Source organism: Lolium rigidum, chromosome 5, assembly GCF_022539505.1.
Source record: "Lolium rigidum isolate FL_2022 chromosome 5, APGP_CSIRO_Lrig_0.1, whole genome shotgun sequence".
Taxonomy (NCBI): Eukaryota; Viridiplantae; Streptophyta; class Magnoliopsida; order Poales; family Poaceae; genus Lolium; species Lolium rigidum.
This window is the reverse complement of record NC_061512.1, coordinates 235672020-235692549: the sequence shown is the minus strand read 5'-3', so window position 1 is coordinate 235692549 and position 20530 is coordinate 235672020. Positions and strand designations below refer to the sequence as shown.

At 46.5% G+C, this 20530-nt stretch overlaps 1 long non-coding RNA gene and 1 other non-coding gene across 2 annotated transcripts; both read right to left on the bottom strand.

Annotated features, from left to right (window-relative positions):
* Positions 1 to 778: 778 nt before the first annotated feature.
* LOC124658465 lies at positions 779 to 2404 on the bottom strand. The gene is made up of 3 exons (XR_006989203.1): positions 2290 to 2404; positions 1096 to 1163; positions 779 to 1001 (listed from the first exon to the last, which is right to left on the bottom strand). It is a non-coding gene; the product is annotated as an uncharacterized LOC124658465 (long non-coding RNA).
* LOC124658582 lies at positions 1373 to 1511 on the bottom strand. The gene has a single exon (XR_006989297.1). It is a non-coding gene; the product is annotated as a small nucleolar RNA snoR74 (small nucleolar RNA).
* Positions 2405 to 20530: the final 18126 nt, after the last annotated feature.

Here is a 20530-nt window from a genome sequence, read left to right as displayed (position 1 = left end):
AGCTCAATCGTGACTCGTAAGTGAAATGCTCCATGCATTAAGATCACATTGGGCGTACGTCGTATAAAACATCGAAGATTACACCCCTGCGTTTTTATTTAATCTATGTTTTAGGTTTTGTTAAAATCAAACATTGTCTAATTTGATCAATAACTATAATATAAGTACAAGTTTTAGGGTGATTGGTATTTTTAATAACCGTTCATCTGCCTCGATCTAACGGTGATAATTAGACGGAACCAAACTAACGGAACCAAAGTTGCGGGACCGGAACCAAATTCGGTGGGACCGGAACCTCAAATATATTTTGCGAATATTATAAAAGACAAACGTCCTTTTAAGTGGCCAAATGAGCTGATGGATACTACACAAATCTTAAAGCAACAAAAAAATTGATCATATATGCACAGATCTTAAATCTCGTACCGTTCTCGCCAAAAAACTTCACCGGCCAAATCTCTCATCCTCTCGGTGTCTCATCTCTCTCTCTCTCTCTCACACACACACACACACACGTCTCTCACTCTCTCTGGATGAGGTCTGCCCCAGCTACGCTCTTGGGTGTTGCTGCTCCTTTACGTTTACTGGCCTTTCCAAACGTGCAATCTACATTATTTCTTTCAGCAGAGTGTATATCATGACATAGTTATACATTATCTTTGGCAAATTTTCATTAGTAAGCGATTCATGACAGCTCAAATCAGGGTCTCAGATGAGCTGCAGTTAAGATGGACATTTTAAAATGGGAGCAGACCTCTAAACTGAAAGATAGATACCGAGACACCAATATGAAAAATATCCCAAAACACAACCAGATTCGATCTCGTACACAGGGGGGTCATCAACGGTTCACAAAGTAATATCCAGCAGTATTTGGACGGTAACAAGCCAAAATTTCCACTCAGCCAAAACCAGATGCTACAAGATGCTCTAACGAATAAGCCAACAATTAAACCAAGCTTTCTTCCTCTGAGCCTTCTTGGTGCAATCTGGGACTCAGCCTGCTCAAACAAACAAGGATCGGACACATCAGGGGATTGCAACAGTGTTGACAAACAAGCATATCGCAAGGTAAGATGTTAAGAAAGAACATACCTCTTTCTTCACTGGCTCTTCCTTCTCGGACAAGATGAGTTCAATGTGGCACCTGTTAGACATGTAGGCTGCAATTGGGGCGCACGGTAAGATAACACATCCACCGCACCAATACATCAAGTAAGAAACACGAAACTTCATACATTCAAATGACAAAGACTACTCAACTGACTACAAAGCTATATTAGATTTTTCCAGAACTACTCAGTTTTGTACAGAAGGAAAGAAAAAGAAGAACATCTAACAGAACACAAAAAATCAATGAGGAATTGGTGCAAAATGTGCCATCATTTACTGAACCAATAGACATAAAACACAAAGTACTGTGTCCCACGGTTCATCCAATAACAATGAGACTGATATTCCTAAAGTTTACGGGGACACTGCTTACAAAGAACACACCATCCTGCTTTTTTTTACTTTAGGCTCCAATCACAAGAAGCTCCAGCAGAAACAACAGAAGATTCACGATTATCAATTAATGGACTTGTGGAAATCTGGTTATTACAGATCATGCAGGTGTTTCAGGTAGAAAGCAAGCCATCGATGCTGAAAGATATCCTAACAGCCAGCACCAATCTCCTGTATGTCTCTTACACCCAAACTTCTCCTGGAGACATACAAAGTCTACGCGCAGACAAATTTTACAATGAACAAGTTGGTAATTATGTTCAAGCAAACACAAAACAAATTCAGAAGTGATGAACTACCAAAAGTTCTTGCCATAAATATATAACTAGCCCTACCAGACATAAATATATAACTAGCCCTACCAGAAATATTGTATCTAGTGGTGAACATGTAATAGCATGCCCTTTGCAATGTGATTATTATAACATAAATAAATTATTTTTCTACACTGAATGTTGTCCACATCCTTCGGGATTAAGCTAACCACTTTAAATAGTTTACACCAAGATTAGCAAATTCTCTGTACACAAATTGAAACATGTGCAAGAACGTAATATGGTAGTGCTGGTGCATAGCTGTGATGAAGATTCAAACCTAATGAAAAACTAGATTAAACCAACTAAAATAAACTCTGCTTCTTTGGTTGATATGTACCACAGAAAACATGTCATGCTGGTGCTACAGATGACAATGCACGATAGGCAGGAACATGGTAAGATAGCTGGAGAACATGGGGTGCTGCTTTGTGAGCAGGAGGGGGGCCAGTGATGAATAAGAGCTTACCGACGGCAACATAGGCGGTAGAAGGAGGCGACGTGAACGAGGAGGCAGAGACGCGTCCCAGCGGCACTCCGGCCAATCCCGCGACGGAGGGGACGGATCCGTGACTCTCCGGCGATCCCTGTGACGGAGGGGCGGGGGGTTGCGACGGAGAGGGTGGCGGCGGCTGGCGGTTGCGACGGAGGGAGGGGCGCCGGTGGCTGGAGGCTGTGACGGAGGGAGGGAGCGTCGGCGGCGTCTGGCGGTTGCAGCGGAGGGAGGGGCGGCCGCGGTGGCAGGCGGCTGCGACGGAGGGAGGGGGCGACAGCGGCGGCTCGCGTCTGCGATGGAGGAGAGGGGCCGGCCGCGGCGACTGCCGGCTGCGATGGAGGAGAAGGGGCGGCCACGGCGGCTGGAGGCTGCGACGGAGGGAGGGGCTGCGGCAGCGGCTGGCGGCTGGCGGCTGCGACGGCGTAGCGGGGGCGGCCGCGGCGGCTGGCGGCGCAATTGAGGAGAGGGCAGCGGCGCGATTGAAGGAGAAAGCAGGAGTTGATGAGTTTTTTTTCTGATTATTATTTGTTGAGTTGACTTTCAAAACGGCCATTTAGAAGTGTTGAAGTAATGTAGAAGTTACCGACCGATTTAATCGACGGCTACGAAAAAATACATTAGACGGAACCTAGATTCAATAAGACGGAACCAAAGTTCCGTGCCAATCACCGTAATATGAAAAAGGTACTTTATGGACATTCTAATACTTCCTCCAGTCCATAATAAATGTCATGATTTTAGTTTATTTTTAATTAATTTGAACTAGAAGTGGTATATATTTTACATTGTCGTTGTTATGTTTTCCTAAATATAGAATTAATCTAAAGAAGAGTCCTACCTACAACTCAAAATATTCATGTAGGAAGGGAGTACCATGATATCTTTTTAGAATAAAGGTGCTCCCGCCCAGTTCCATTTCAGATTAAAACGAAACTACAAACGTCACGTTTCTGGTTTTTCAGTTCTAGACCCAACCCTCACACCTCACCCAAGAAGCCACCATTACAACTCAAACAAAAACCACTCCACACAAAAAACGCCCAGGTTTTAACCAACCAACCAGGAAGAAAAACTGAAACTATCCGCACACAACCAGGAAGAAGCTGATACAAGACGTTGCCTTCTCACTTCCTTCTACTTCACAACTTCATTTTGATTTCACCTCGCGCCTCCGGAGTCCCAGGTCCGACCATCTTCATCGCAATCTTCCTCTTCTTTAGTGTCATCCGATATCTGGGGCATCTCCAAAGTCTTGTTTTCCAACTCCTGGCACCAGTTTCCAATCTTCGGCCGGCATTCTTCCTTGCACAGCGGCATCCATCTCCTGAGAAGCCTAGCCATCCTCTTCCAAATCACCATTTTTCTCATTGCTAATCACTATATCCTGAGAGTACCATGATATCTTTGGACAATTAATCCGAAATCTAGAAGAGTCACGAGCTGGGTTTGATCCACCCAATCCACATCGTTCAAATGGAGTTGATCCAGTAGACGAGAAAGCATTATGCAGGTGATAAGAACGCACTGATTAATCACTGTGAATTTCATGATTTTTCATTCGGTTCCTTACTTATATCACCAAAATGCAAAGCCATTTCTTTGTTATCTTTTCATACTACTCTCTCTTATTCAAATTATTTGTCGCTAGTACGTAATATGACTGTTTCTAAAATAAAAATATATAGATCGGAGGACCACAACCCAGGGTTGGGGGCCGCTATCGATCAAACGGACCCCTTTGCGTGACATCCTCCACCATCCTGCCTAAGTTCGGCCATAAAGTGGCGACCTCTCGATCGATTGCGTCGGATCGGATGAAAAATGACCAATCTTAATTTGAGCGATGGAGAGTCGGGATGTTCTGATTGGTTCAGGTGCATACATGTCGATCCACTGCAGTAACTCGCAGACGCTCCGAACTCACAGGAGTCCTTCGAAAAATTGCCGTATTTTGGTGTCGACTATTCGAGCTGAATGCAAGACGAGACGATGATCTGTGTGTAACAGTCCATAGTAGCCCCAGCTGCATAGGTGTACGAGTTTAACCGATAACAGTGCCCAAGCTGACCAGCTCCGATCCGTCGCCGTCGGCACCACGCGAACCCATGCAGCTCTGATCGGTTGCTGAGAGGATGAACTGGCTAGCTAGCTAGCTCGAGAGAGCACGGCATTTACTCTGACGATCGGGACGGTCATCCCGATCGATCGACCAGCACTGTCCCTGTAAGCCATGCACTCTGGCATGTGTTTGAGTGTTTCTGTTCCCGGCTTGCTAGCTAGCTACACTGGCGCGCCATTACCTGATCGGTTGATGATTGGCTTAGATTGGGTGTTAAGGATCTGTCATCTGTCTTCTTTGATTAATCGAGCTGGTCCGCTACCCACTAGCACAGCACGTGAGCATGTGAACTAAGCTATACAGTAGTATATAAGTAATGCGTGTACGTAGTTACACACATTTTGACATTCAGGCTCTCCAAGGTCTGAGCAGCTTGTACGTAGTAATGCGTGTACGACGATACAGTATTAGAGCACGTCTATATATCATGATTATGTCGCTAGCTGTGTCCGTGAAAAGTCCGAAAACTGAAAAACAATACTAGGTGTTACGTACGGGTAATTACAGAGGAGAAGAGACTCGATCCCCATACCGCTAGGGTTTCGGTCCCCTGCACCGGCGCTGGTACGCCCAGCCTCTCGTGGCTTTTCAGTCCTTGAAGGTACGGTAGATGCCATTCTTTCACTGGCGGGAGGGTTTCATTTCTTGTTTTAGGTCTTACAGGTTGAGAGTGAAAAGAATGGATAATTACACGCCTCGTTTGTTCTCTGTTGGTATGTGGATCTGCATGAGCATGCATGCACGTACGGCGACAATGCCAACATGCCGTCTCTCGACTGTTCAATCATTACGTATATATGTACCCACGTATACGTCTCGTATATACGTAATTACAAACGGCATGACAGCATACGGACGCCCTGTACGCGCACATATATCGTGCAGATACATCCGTAGACTCCCAGATACAGTAGAAAGGTACGCGTGCGCGTAGACGTCGCTGGTCGCTCTATATCGTACGTACGTATGTACGTACGTCGTCGTTCTTTGATCGATGCCTCGACAATAATTCGACCCGCCGGGCTCACGTCAAGGAATGATTCCAGAATCAATTAGGAGTTGTAAATTATCAATGGGGAATCGTCGGCCCTGCACGTTGACACCTGAACCACCAGTCCACAGGAGAGACTAGTACCAGTGGTGCTGCTGCCCGATCAGTCCACGGCGGCGCTGCCAATCGAATCCAACCTTCTTCTCATCAGCGCCAACAGCTCCTAGAAAATGACCCCGTACGTGTTGCCAAACGATCATTTGCAGGGAAACTTTGGACATGCATCTCTAAATGTGCAGTATATATGTCCGTCAAAGTATAAAACTTGCCAACTATAGTACTAGTAGCAGTGGTGGAAAGTTCCTTTCAAACAAAAACAGTGGTGGAAACTTTGTAGCGAGCAGGCACATGACATGATTGTGGCACTTGTATCTGCAGCGAGCCCTTGCATCCAAGTTAGAAGCAGTGACCGGAACAGGCGTCACCACATTATTAGGCCTGATTGGACTTGTCTGGATCGGATCATGACGCGCGAAATGACAGAGGAGATCGATACATGGATGGCCATTGGAATCATCATCATCGGTTTATTCCACCTTCTCTCTTTATGCTATTATAATCTATGGCGGCGTTACCCCAGTCTATATACCTGTAGTTTGGCAGTTACATATCCCTCCCAGGTTCATGTTTTCCAATGGATACTTGCTCACAATAAATTGATGACTAGAGATAATCTAAAGAAGAGTCATTTAAATAAACCTGAATCTTGCATTTCATGTGCTGAAGATGAATCAGTTGATCACCTTATCTTCAAGTTCACTGTGGCTAATTAAGTGGATATGCCAAGTAATCTTCCAAATGTTTAATGTTCAAGTAGGTGAAGATTACATCTATGTTGCTAGATTTTGGGTGGCTAACAAGAAAACATACTGCTTTGAATTCTATTTGTGTTGCTTTCCTGCTTCTCTTTGGTGCCTCCCGAAACAAAGGAATAATATGATCTATTATGGTCAACCTTGGCTATTTGGGTGTGGAGGATGATCAGGGCTGGCCCATAGGGCGAGGCAGAGGGGTGATTGCCCTGGGCTCCTAGATTTTGTGTGCTGAGTATATTTATACTTTTAGCCTATACAATTTAAAATAATTCTAGAAATTATAGATACTCTAAGGTGCAACTTACCATGCCTCTATTCTAACTCTTCTTATAAAAAAACATTTCAAAATTTACTCTTTAGGCCGTACCATTTAGAACAATTCTAGAAAATATAGAAGGCATAACCTGCAGCTTATGATGCCTCTACTCAAAATCCTTTTAAAAAAGAGTCATGCCAATGTTACTAAATAATTTTTTCCTATGGTACGATTTCTGTGTAGCCTTCCCAAATGTGGAAAACAACACCGACCCTCATAAATTTTTATGTGATTAATTTTAGAGATATATATGTACATGCACGTGGATACATAGATATTGGTAGAAATAAGAATCAATATATAGAAGTAAATAGTTTCAAATATACATACTATTTTCCTAATATACATACTATTTAGTTTGATATTACATTTTCCTAATATACTATTTAGTTTCAACCAATAGAATCAATCACCCATATTTCAAAGACCAAGAATCTTTCAAATATACATATTATTTAATTTGATGTAACATTCGCCTAATATTTCTCTTGCATAATACTAATATTATTTAAATATTTTGTGTGTGACAAAGTGGGGGACCTTGACGGAGATTTTTAAGAGGCACAAGAACATCAATCATTGTTAAACTTTGAGTAATATTTAAAAATATAGCATAAATAGATAATTTTAAGAAACTTTAAGGAGTAGGTGGGCCATGGCCCCCTACCCAAAGAAATCTCCATCAGAGCAATTTCAATAGTGTAGTCAGCTGCTGGCTATAAGCCAAGTGCCATGTCATCTATAGCTAACTTAGAGCTAACATATACAATAGTGAGCTATAAAAAGTAGTACTTTATCAATGTATGGTCCATATTTCACTCTCACAAAGTGCCTAGTAGCACGTGGTAGAGCTAGCTCTTGCATAAGAGCCCACTCTCCTTCTCTCTCCTCATCTCTCTCCTCCAACTAAGCAATAATATACTATTTTAATTCTTATAGCCAGCTGACTAGCACTTATTGTACTTGCTCTCACTGTGAATTAGTGGCCCTTGGTGTCGCTTCGCCCTAGCCCCTAGGGCCTCTAAAATCTATGGACCGGCCCTGAGGATGATTATGCTTCCTGTGAAAAGGTGGATGTTGATTTTTAAGGGGAGCATTCCCCCCTCGGTGGAGTTTTTTGTTCTCTGGTCTCTGCTACTAAGGGAGTTGCCAATGATAGCAAGTTGAATGCCCATGCTCCCGTGAACCGTGATGGATGGTCAGCTCATCCGGATCTCCAGACAGTCGCAACACTTCTCCTAGAGAGTATGGGCCTGTAATCGTAGGCACCTAGTCGACGCCCAACTGCGTGCGCGAGCCGGCGGTTTTCCTTTCGCCAATCTAGATAGTCTGTGTTAATTGAGCTCCAGCCTTTTGTTTGTGCTTGTCTTGTCTGCCTTTGGAGAACTGTAATATTCTGCTATGCTTTCGTTTTCGGACAAGCTTGGATGATGTAGAACTCGCCTCTCTGTGGAGTTTCATTGAGTTATCAATGCAAAAGGGGTTGTGATCCCTGTTCGGAAATACTTTTGTACACCCATGTATGGGTGTGGGTGTTTTCGTTGCCGTCTATTTATTCCTCAAGATTCGTGTTATCCATGGTAGATGAAAAGATTTCTTTCTCTCTACTCTTTTTATCCGAATCTTAAAGCACAATGAATGATGATGGAAACACGCGTGGGTGTACAAAATCCACTATCAATCTCTATTGATCCAAAAAGAAATATCATAATCATCCGGCTGGATGTGTGCAGGCGTTTCTGCAAGTCTCCGACCAGCGACCTACTGAAACTAGATAATTTTACTATAAACAAAGGAATTTAGGGTCACTTCTGAATGTAGCTCGAACGGGACACAACGATGGGCAAGCATGTGCGGTACACTGGTACCAGTACCTACTTGGTCCACAGCATTGCACCCGACGTACGGTGCGATGTATGCAGGACAACAGGCAGTAACACCAGGAATATGCATGTACGTCGAATATGTAGTCGTATTCTCAGCATGGCTACATCGTAATGAAGAAGCTGCTGGCCCAAATCGACGAGCGTGTGTAGTGTGGACATGGCAGGTGAGTTGAAAAACCTGTGTCTTTTAAGTAAATGGCTCTTTAAATTGTTACACGAGGAAGGGATGTGGCAACAATTACTGCACAATAAGTATATTAAAAACAAAACGTTGGCTCAGGTAGAGGCTAAACCTACAGATTCACCTTTTTGGAAAGGGCTTATGCGGGTTAAACCTGAATTCTTTAAGAGAGGAAGGTTCAAAGTTGGTAATGGGATATCGGTGAGGTTTTGGGAGGACACTTGGCTTGGTAATTGTCCTCTATCTTTACAATATCCGTCATTATATAATATTGTCCAACGGAAAAATGAGTTGGTTTCTACGGTATTGGCAAATACACCGCTGAATGTTGGTTTTAGACGAACGTTCAATGATTATAAATATAATTTGTGGCTACACTTATGTCAGAGGCTTATATCTATTCATTTATCTAATGAGCCGGATACGTTTGTGTGGAACCTAAATGAATCTGGGCTATTCTCTGTTAAATCTATGTACCTTGATCTTATGAATGGTCATACTAGATTTTTACAGAAATACTTATGGAAGATCAAGGTTCCTCTAAAAATTAAGATTTTTATGTGGTTCTTAAGTAATAGACTACTGCTTACTAAGGATAATTTGGCAAAGAGAAAATGGACAGGATGTCCAAAATGTTGTTTTTGTAGCAACAATGAAACTGTTGATCATCTATTTCTTCATTGTCCTTTTGCAAGAATTGTTTGGCGAATGATATTCTTTGCATATAACATTCCACCTCCTTCCAATATAACTAATATGTTTGGTAATTGGCTAAATGGAGTGAATAAGAAAGATAAAACATTTATTCAAATTGGTATTTCGGCAATTTGTTGGTCGATTTGGACTAGCCGGAATGATATTATCTTTAATAAACAAAAATGCACAAATTTTTTGCAGGTTATCCTTCGTGCGGCGCATTGGCTACAACTATGGGCATGTTTGCTCCCGGTGGACCAGCGGGATACCATGGTTACTGGATGCAACCGGCTCCTGGAGGTCACTCAGGACTGCTATTTTCAGGCTACTGAATGGCGGCACATTAGCAGAATTCTAGATGGATAGTTCTTTGTATACTTTCCATCGGCACTTGTTCTGTTTCGCTATTTTAGTTTTCTCCGGTTACCAGACTTTTGTTATGTAATAAGTACTACACTGTCACGTTTTTTATTTAATAAATGGTTGTGTGCATCGATTGATGCAGAGGCCGGGGCTATGCTCCCATATCTAAAAAAAAAAGGTCTTTGCCATGCCATTGCAACGCCTTCCTCATCTTTCATGGAATCATGGTCCACCTGTAGGTACTGGATGAACATAAATTCTAGATGGAGGTTTGAACTGCTCAATCGTAACTGAAATGCTAAATGCAGGTCACACTGGTGGCGCACATCGTATAAACCATCGAAGGTGCCGTGATATCTTTGGACTAGTAAGTGAAAATCTGTAAGAATCACTAGCTACCCAATCAATCCATAGATCATTCAAAAGGAATTGACCAAATAAATGAGAAAATTAAGAAGATTGCATTAGGGGTAATCTTGAACCATGAGACGAGGAACACCTCTGAGAATTAAAATTTTCATCTGGCTTGAATTCAAAAACAGTACTATTGACAAAAGATAATTTATATATTGAGGAGCTGGCAGGGGAATCCATCCCTCTCAGTTTTGTGGAGCTCAAGAATCTGTCCATCACTTGTTTTTACAGTGTTCAGCGGTAAATTGATTTGGTGAACTCTTCCATGGATGGTTACAGAAGTTCAGCAAAATGAGAAAACTTTAGTGATGGTTGGAGTTGCTGCTGTTTTCTGGATTTTATGGAAAGCCAGGAACAATGCGTGTTTTGAAGATAAGATATTTACTAATCTAGGCGTGTTGATAAATATGGTGGTATATAATGGGTTAGAGCATCTCCACTCGTCCCCCCGAGGAGGCCCCCGGCGAGCGTTTTTTCCATCCGGACGGCGAAATTCGGCGCGCCCCCGGTTCCTCGTTTTCGTCCGGATTTGGGCCTAAATTCATCCGGCGATCCCACGCCACCCCCGGCCCCCCGGGGAGCTCTCGGAGACTCCGGACGAGTGAAAAGCGGGGAAGGGCCCGATCTGTCGGTGACTCGACGCACGAACCCCACCGCCACGTCGCTCAAAATCTCCCCCACCCCTCGTATCTCTCTCGCCGCCGGCACCACCCCGCCGGCTTGTTGCCCAGATTGCGCCGCCCCTCCTTCCCCACCTGCCTATATTCCGCCGTGTTTGGACGACGGCCTATCTGGCTGCTCTTCCGCCGGCTCTGTTTTCCGGCCTGCTTGCTCGGCGTCGCTCGCGGCTCGGGTTGCCTCGACCACGCCCGTCGGTGTTCGTCCATTTGCCTCGCCGGCCATGGACTCGGACGAAGAGGAGGAGCAGATGTTCGTCGAGCTTATGCAGGAAGAGATGGCGAGCAGCCGCCCAAGACGACGAGCACATGATGATCCTTGGTTGCTTGGCAAGCATGTACGCCGGACCGGCAACTCGTCGGCGTGGTGGGTCGGCACGAGGTCGCCGGAAGTGCAAGCCGAGACAGCGAATGGAGGGCTACTCGCATGTTGTACGCCGACTACTTCACCGACAATCCATTGCACGGTGAGAGTGTTTTCCGGCGTCGTTTCGAGGATGAGCAGAAAGCTATTTACGCAAATTGTGTATGCCATCCGCCACTTTGATCCCTACTTCGGATGCAAGGCGGATTGCACTCGGTTTGGTTAGATTTTCGTCACATGCGAAGTGCACGAGTGGCTATGAGGATGCTCGGCGTATGGAGCTCCCGGTGATACTGCAGATGACTATCTTCGGATGGCGGAGTCCACCGCCCTTGATTGTTTCTACCGGTTCTGCAGGGCCGTCATAGCAGTGTTCGGGGACTATTACTTGAGATCACCCATCTGTCGAAGACACTCGGAGGATCCTTGCAACAAATGAAGCTAGAGGTTTTCCAGGGATGCTTGGAAGCATTGACTGCATGCATTGGCAATGGAAGAACTGTCCATTTGCGTGGCAGGGAATGTACAAGGGTCACAAAAAGGCTGCACTTGTGATACTTGAAGCGGTGGCTACCCATGATCTTTGGATTTGGCACTCTTTCTTTGGTATGCCTGGATCCAACAATGACATCAACGTCCTAAAGCTGCTCCCCGGTCTTTTCCAAGCTTGTTGAGGGTCATGCTCCCCGATGGACTATGTGATCAATGGTCGGCACTACAACAAAGGATACTACCTTGCGGACGGTATCTATCCAAAGTGGGCAACATTTGTGAAGACTATCTCCAACCCTAGCACCCCCAAACTTTGCGAGTTTGTCAAGAAACAAGAAGCTTGCCGAAAAGACGTCGAGCGAGCATTTGGTGTCCTCCAGCAGAGATTTGTCGTCGTCCGGTTCCCCGCTATGACTTGGTCCAAAGATCAGATGTGGGAGGTGATGAACTGCTGTGTGTGCCTACACAACATGATTATTGAAGATGAGCGAAAGCATCCGGTTCCTCCGGCTGAGCAAGAAGCACCATATGAGAGAGAGGGTCCTCTTGCACGGCCAAATCACCAGGTGCCTCCATCATGGGCCGCCTTCATTGCTATGAGGCGAGGAGATTCGAGACTCTACAATGCACCGAGCTGCCGCAAGATGATCCGGTGGAGCACATATGGAGGCTCCGAGGCAACGCCAACGCCGACGCCAACTAGTTATTTGAAAAATTGTGAAATTTGTGTGCTTCATTTGTTTCAGCACTTGTTAAACATTGTACTCGTTATCGCCGAATTTGTTTCAGCAATTTTCGTCCTCTTGTTTGCCGAACTTGTTAAATTTTATGTTGAATTTGTTTGAAATATGTCAAATGGTCGAGGTTGGGGGTTTCCTGCCGGGGGAACGGCTGGAACTTCGGCGCTCCCCACGCCAAATCTTCATCCAATCCGGACGAAAATTTCGCCGGATTTGGGCGTGGGGAGCGCCAACGAGTGGGGATGCTCTTAACACCTGGTTTATTCTTCAGATAAAACAGGAAAAAGCGAGAGGAACTGATCTGGCGAGTAAAGCTAATAGAACAAGTAGCAAATGAGGTCTTCACTTCAACGCTTCGCGAGGATTGAGAGGATTGGGACCAGGATGATCAAAGCTGGATGAAGATGAAGGGTAAAAAAAAGGATTTTGCTCAGGGCTGCGGTGCCTTAGCAGAAATGTTCTGTTTTACTCCTTAGACCGAATAGCTCTGAAGATTAGCTAGTGCTGTCTTCTGTCGTTTGGCAAAGACTGACGGTGACGGTTGCCTGGCTTTTGTGATCTGGTGCGAGTGTTATCTGTGGTTCGAAGTTCTTCTCTCACTGGTGTTAGGGTGAGAGGTAGAGATTTGCTGGATGCATTACCTTTTTTCCTTCTTTTTTTTTTTGTGCGGGTTCTTTTTTGATGTAGCTTGTATATACAGAGACAAATTCGAGCGTGTTTGGAAGCTCTCCACTCCGCCTAAGTCCGCGGAGCACGCAAAGCTTAGTTTCAACAGCTCTGTATAAATGAACTAACACTTCTTCCACTCCGGGAGCGCTGTTGAGGAGTGGAGAGGATCCGAACAGTCCTTCGTTTTTTGTGTCGAAACCGGAGGGAATCCCCTCTTTTAAAAACAATGTAACGAGGAACGCTCTAATCACTCTCTTAGTTACACAATTTCTCATTCGTTCTCTTAATTTTCTCCAAATACAGACCCATTTATGTGTTATGTTTTCGTACTACATTTCAGGCCACAACCGGCTGGCAGGCCTCCAAATGTAATTAAGCCTATCCATCGATCAAACGGTCCCCTGCGCGCGACATCATCCACCATGCTATGTACATTCTACCATAAAGTGGCGAGCTCTCGATCGCGTCGGAACGGATGGAAAATGACCAATCTTTATTTGATCGATGGAGATTGGAGACTCGAATGCTCCGACGGTCAGGTGTGTATGTGTGGATCACCCGTAACTCATAATGCTCGAAACTAGCCCTCAAAAACTAAATATTTGTCACAGATTCAATAAACATAGAGAAAAATTAACCTATATTTTACCTAAACATGCGAAAGTTTCTCCTGGGGCGATCGGCAGGCGATCGTGAGTAGCTAGGGTTTTTCCTCGAGGGTGGTGGTTTTCGGCGGCGGATCGGATCTCGACAGCGAGTTTTTGATCTGCGCGGGTGACTGGGTTTTCCTCCCGAACCGTGGTCGCTCCAGGAGTGCATCGGTTAGGGCTGTGATGGCTTCGTCGGCCAGGACGCCGGTAAAGGGTGGCGGCTCCGGCAGGATGTCGTCTCGATCGCCGGCGAAATCTGGCGCGGATGAGTTGGCTGCTGGTTTAACAGCAAAGATGGGTGACCTGCTGCTGACAGACAAGGAGGCTACAGGCCTGGTGATCAGATCCAGCAGCGCGCCCCAAGCTCCTCGCCCCAAGTGGGCGATTGTTGGCAAGGTATGTTCCCCAAGAAAGCTTGTGATTGGAGCCCTGGAACGGGCGATGCAGAAGGCTTGGGGGCTGCACAGATCGGCGCAATTCAGGGATATCGGCGACAACCGCTTTGTAGTTCGCTTCTCTTCGGAGGGTGACTGGAGACATGTCAAGAAAGGGGGTCCATGGCAATTTGATTTTAGCGTTGTCCTGATTAAGGATTATGATGGATCGATCAGACCGTCTGACATGGTGTTCGATTCCCTTGATATATGGGTTCGTGTGCTAGACCTGCCAATGGATATGATGAATAGGGCTTATGGTGAGTTGATCGGCAATTGGGTTGGGAAATACATTGGGACTGATGTGGATGAAGATGGGATGGCGTGGGGAAAAGATCTGAGAATCAGGGCTGCCGTCAAGGTTGATCAACCGTTGTTGCGTGGGGTTAACCTAAAGGAATCAGAGGATGAAGAAGTGGGGAAATGGTTCGATCTGAAGTATGAGAAGGTACCACACTTCTGCTTCGATTGTGGTTGTCTGGTTCATATGGACGACAAATGTCAGGCAGAGGAGGGAGCAGGCCAGCAATGGGGAGAATGGCTGCGTGCTTCCCCGGCCAGAAATTACAAACCACCACCTCCTGCTAGGCCGGCGGTAACATCTAGCAGCTATAGTAGCAGGTCGTTTGGGTCAGAATCAAGACATTGGGAAGGAATATCTGTTCGTGACATCCCTACTAGAAGAAGTTGGGGGCAGGAGAAGGAGTTTTCAGGTTCCTCTCGCACTGGTGAGAGGGACAATCGCTATGACCATACTGAGGTCATTAGTCCCGTGAAAAGCCACAGGGCGAGGGATCACGAGCAACAAGGCGGGAAAGGTCCTGTGGAGCAGCAGAGGAAGACCAGAGCTGGCACTTTTACTCGAAGGCCTCGGTCCAATAAGGTCCAGGAGGAAAGACAGGACATGTACGTGCCACAGGGCAAGAACATGCGTAAGGGAGGGCCGAAACAGATTTGGATGCCTGTGAATGTGCAGGTTATTGGAGAAGAGGACTCTGGATCAGCTGGGAAGAGGCAGCGGACAAATTCTGTGTTTGATAGACTCGAGGACCCATCGGCGGCGCATGCGGTGCAGGGCCGCCGGGATCAATGAATGATCTGGGCCTTAACTGCCGCGGTTTGGGGTTGGACGCGGCAGTAGGCGAATTAAGGGATCTAATCAGATCCTACAACCCGAGCCTGGTGTTCCTGAGTGAAACAAAGAAAAGATCAAAAGATATGGACAGGCTGAAGTGGAGTATGGGGTTTAAACACGGTGTGGCGGTGGATTGTGATGGAAGGAGCGGTGGTCTCGCTCTATGGTGGCGGGATGGGGTTGAGGTATCGGTTAGGCCGTGGTGCCAAAGATATATTGATGCTGAAATCTGTTGTGAAGGAAAGAGATGGCGCTTCACTGGCATCTACGGCGAACCAAGGACTGAGCTGAGGCATAGGACGTGGGAATCTATTCGATATCTTCGTGCACAAGATGATCTGCCATGGCTTTGTATGGGGGATTTTAATGAGGTTGTCTCACAGGAGGAACAACTCAGAGGGAACCCACGGAACCAAACTCAAATGACGGCGTTTAGAGAGTGTTTAATGGAGTGCGGGTTAACTGATCTTGGCTACAAGGGTTACCCTTATACGTGGAATAATAGAAGAAGTGGGCACGACAATGTTCAAGTGAGATTGGATACGGGGACGGCGACGGCGTCGTTCTTGGAGCTATTTTCAAACACTCAGATTGAACATATAATGACGGAGGAATCTGACCATCTTGCTCTGTTGGCCCGCATTTCTGATGAGGATGTTACAGCAGACAGGAAGGGACGGAGAGACTTCGTTTATGAAGAGATGTGGACCAAGCATGATGGGTATGACAATATGGTGAAGGAAGCGTGGGAGAGTGCAGCGGGAGGTGACTCTTCCATTGCATGTCTAAGGAGACGGCTCCTGGACGTGTCCAGCACTATGAAGCGGTGGAGCTTCGAGGAATTTGGGTCAGTAAAGGCGGAGCTAAAGCTGCTTAGAGGTAAATTAGACAGCGCCCGACTCAATGCCCTGTCGTCTGGGTCCTCACAGGAGGTCAAGGTGTTAGAGGATAGGCTGCATGAATTATATGAAAGAGAGGAAATTATGTATCGTCAGCGCTCTCGACAAGAGTGGCTGAAGGCGGGAGACCGAAACACTAAGTTTTTTCAAAACCGAGCCTCCCATAGGAAGAGGAAGAATACGGTCAGAGGACTGCGCAGGGAGGACGGCTCGATGTGTAACACAAATGAGGGGATGAGGCAAATGGCACTGGCCTTTTACAATGAGCTCTACTCCTCGGATGGATCAAGCAATTCGGATAGGGTGCTACAGCTGATTGAAGCCTCCATTACTGATGACATGAACCAAGAGCTCACTGGAGTAATCTCGGATAAAGAAATCGAGGAGGCGCTGTTTCAGATGGGGCCAACGAAGGCGCCGGGACCGGACGGACTGCCGGCCCTCTTTTACCAAAGACAACTGGTCTTTGTTGGGGCGATCGATTTGTAGAGCTGTTCGTGATTTCTTGGATGGGAAGGAATGTCCTGCTGAGTTTAACGATACCATTCTAGTGCTTATTCCTAAGGTCAATCAACCGGAGTTCTTGACGCAGTTTCGTCCGATAAGCTTGTGCAATGTTACGTATAAGATCGCGTCAAAAGTGGTCGCAAATAGGTTGAAAAAAATTCTTCCCATTCTGATTTCGGAGGAGCAAAGTGCCTTCGTCCCCGGTAGGCTTATTACGGACAATGTGTTAATTGCTTACGAATGTGTTCACGCCATCAGGAAAAGGAAAAGGAAGAATCCGCTATGTGCAGTAAAGCTTGACATGATGAAGGCCTATGACAGGGTCGAGTGGAGTTTCCTAGAGCTGATGATGCTAAAGATGGGCTTCTCCATGAGATGGGTACAAATGATCATGCGCTGTGTGCGATCGGCCAGGTTCTCCGTGAAGCTGAATGGGGGTATTTCGGATTTTTTCACTCCAACCAGAGGGTTAAGACAGGGAGACCCCTTATCTCCCTATCTTTTTCTGTTCTGTGTAGAGGGTTTCTCCGCCTTACTTCGTCAAGCTCAGAGGGAGAAGCAGGTCGCCGGGGTCTGCTTTGGGGGTGCAGGGCCGACAATAACTCACCTGCTTTTCGCTGACGATAGCATTGTCTTTTTGGAGGCAAGCGTGAGTAATCTGGTAGCACTCCGGGGTATTCTGCAAGTGTACGAGGAGTGTTCAGGGCAAAGAGTTAATATGCAGAAGTCATCTATCTATTTCGGGAAGGGATGCCAGGAGGAGAGAAGGGCGGAGCTCAAGAATGTCATTGGTATTTCATGCGAGGCCCTGTCGGAGCGTTACTTGGGCTTACCAAGCTGCGGTAGGGCGATCGAAGGACGGGGCGTTCAAACACATACACGATAGATCCTGGAGCAAAGTGCATGGATGGAAGGGGCAGGGGCTTTCGATGGAAGGGAAAGAAACTTTGATTAAATCGGTCTTACAAGCGGTTCCCACCTATCCTATGGGTTGTTTTATGCTATCCAAGAAGATGTGCAGCAAGCTAACATCTATTGCTTCGGGGTTACGGTGGGGGTCAGCGGAAGGGAGAAGGAAAGTCCCATGGATTAGTTGGGATAGAATGAGCACTCCTAAGAGAAGAGGAGGAATGGGTTTCGGGAATTTCTATGCTTTTAACCGGGCGCTTACGGCTAAGCAAGCATGGCGAATCCTCACGAATCCTACATCCCCGTGTGCCGAGTTCTCCGGGCGAGATATTTCAAGGGAGGGGCTTCTTGTCCGCTAGTTGTCCGGGGGCTGCTTCCTATACTTGGAGGAGCATTATGCATGGGAGAAATCTTCTCCAGGAGGGCCTGATTTGGAGGATTGGCAATGGGACGTCCGTCGATGTTTGGAGAGATAGATGGATACCGAGGGAGGGGCTACAATGTCCACTGGGACATAAACCCCATACCTCTGTTAGCAAGGTGGAAGAGCTGTTATTACCAGATGGACAAGGATGGAATGAAGCGAAGCTGAACGAGCTATTTTATGAGAGTGATGTCGCAGATATTATGAAGATTTCGGTGGGAAGAGCTGGAACAGAGGACTATATTGCTTGGAACCAAACCAAAAACGGAATCTTCAGTGTCAAGTCGGCATATCACCTCAATATGCAGGCTGAAGGAGAGGCGTGCTAACGGGGCTGGCTCGTCGAGGTCTTGCGAGGAACATCGGGGATGGCTTTCTCTGCGGAGTGCGGATGTGCCGGGAAAAGCGCGGATCCATGTATGGCGTATGATCAAGAATGGGCTGGCGGTGGGGTCGAGCTAGAGCGGAGAAACATCAAGCCCGGGGTCAAGTGCATTGCTTGCCACGGGGACGAAACCCTCCTCCACCGCTTTTGGTTATGCCCTCATTCGGTGGCGATCCGGGAGAAGGTTAGAGCGGCCTCGGGGCTCCGGCCTATCTGGCCCTCGTCTCACAAGCCACCGACCTTCAGAGATCGGGAGTTGGCTGTTGGATTGGCTAGGGCGGTTGCCTGACAAGGAGCTGTCGGTAGGAATGATGGTGCTATACCAGATGTGGTTGGCTAGGAATGATGCGAGGGACGAGGAGCAAATCGGAAACCCTGAAGCTATTGCAAGTAAATCGTTGGCCCTTGTGGAGGAATGGCTAGCGATCAAAGAAGGATCAAGGCATGCTGTGCAGCGAGAACGGGAGCACTGGCTTCCACCGGAAGAAGGATGGTACAAGATAAACGCCGATGGTGCGTTCATATCCTCCGCAGGCAATGGCGGGTGTGGTTCTGTGATTAGAGATCACTTGGGAGCGTTTGTGGCGAGTGAGTGCCATTATCTGCCTGTGGTTTCTGACCCGGAACGTGCTGAGCTACTTGCATGCAAGAGGGCTTTGATCCTTGCCAGGAGAAAGGGTTTAAGGAGGATTTACTTGGAGACTGATTGTCTAAGTGCCGTGGCGAAGATCAAGGGCAGCGAGTTGGACCGGTCCTTTCACGGTCCTCTAGTCGAGGAAATAAAGGAGCTGCTCAAGATGTTTGCTGGTCACAAGATTAGACACGCGCGTCGTGATGTGAATGGCGTAGCGCATAAGTTAGCTAGTGTTGGCTGCGGAAATAAATTATGTAACACCTGGTTGGTTTCCCCACCGGAGTTCATTGTAAGTTTGTTGGCATCTGAGTATGCCGGTTGATTAATATATGCAGCAGCTTGATCTCAAAAAAAAAAAAAGACAAGCATTTAGGCCAACAGGAACTGGGCGTAACTGGCTGCAGAATCTCACAGGAGTACGCCCTTTGCAAGTTACTGTATTTTCTGTGGACTGTTTGAGTTGAAGGCAAGCAAGAGACGACGATCCCAGATCAAAGTACGTACAGTAGTAGACCAAGCTGCATGCATGTACACGTTGAACCGAGGAACAGTATCCATGCTGACCAGCTCCGTCGGCACCAGCCCATGCAGCTCGATCTGCTCGATTGATGAACCGGCCCAATCGGCCGATCCAACCAAGCTAGCCAGCTAGAGGGCATCGCATTTAGACGACGTACGGGCTAGATTGAACGGAGAAGATCGAGACGGTGATCACGAGTCTCGATCGATCGGCCAGCCTTGTCTCTGTAAGCCACTCTGGCATGCGTGTTTCTGTTCCCTGACTATCTTCACTGACGAGCAGCGAGTGATTGGTCTGAACTCTGCATAATTATCTTTGGTTGATGATTGACGACGCAACTTGCCTTGATTTGGGTGTTAAGGATTTGTCTTCTCTGATTAATGGAGCTGCGCTACTACCCGCTAGCACAGCACGAGCTCATGTGAGCTAATTGCTTCTCTGATTAATGGTGTATTTCTTCGCTCCACAAACAAAGAACTCGTACTTGTTTAAATTTGCATTTATCAATACACCAAAACGTTTCTAGATACGCGCATATCTTGATAAATCTAAGTCACTTATGTATAGAAGGAGAGGATACATAGTATGTACTCCATGTTTCTCCCATCAATTCGTCCTACTGCGACATATACTACGGAGTACTCATCCGTTTCATGTGAATTATCGCGCATATATCTAAATCAGCGACAACTATTATAAAACGAAAGGGGTACTATAGTATATGTTCGGTGGGTACTGGGTATACTACTAGCTTTACCTTGACCATCATGATTTGTGTTGCTGCGTGTGATTTTTTTTTTTTTTGGAGGTACGGTCAGTTAAACTTGAGTTCTGAAGAAGGTTCTCTTGAGGAAGAGTTCAGTTCTGGAGATGGTTAGAGCATCCCCACTCGTTGGCGCTCCCCACGCCCAAATCCGGCGAAATTTTCGTCCGG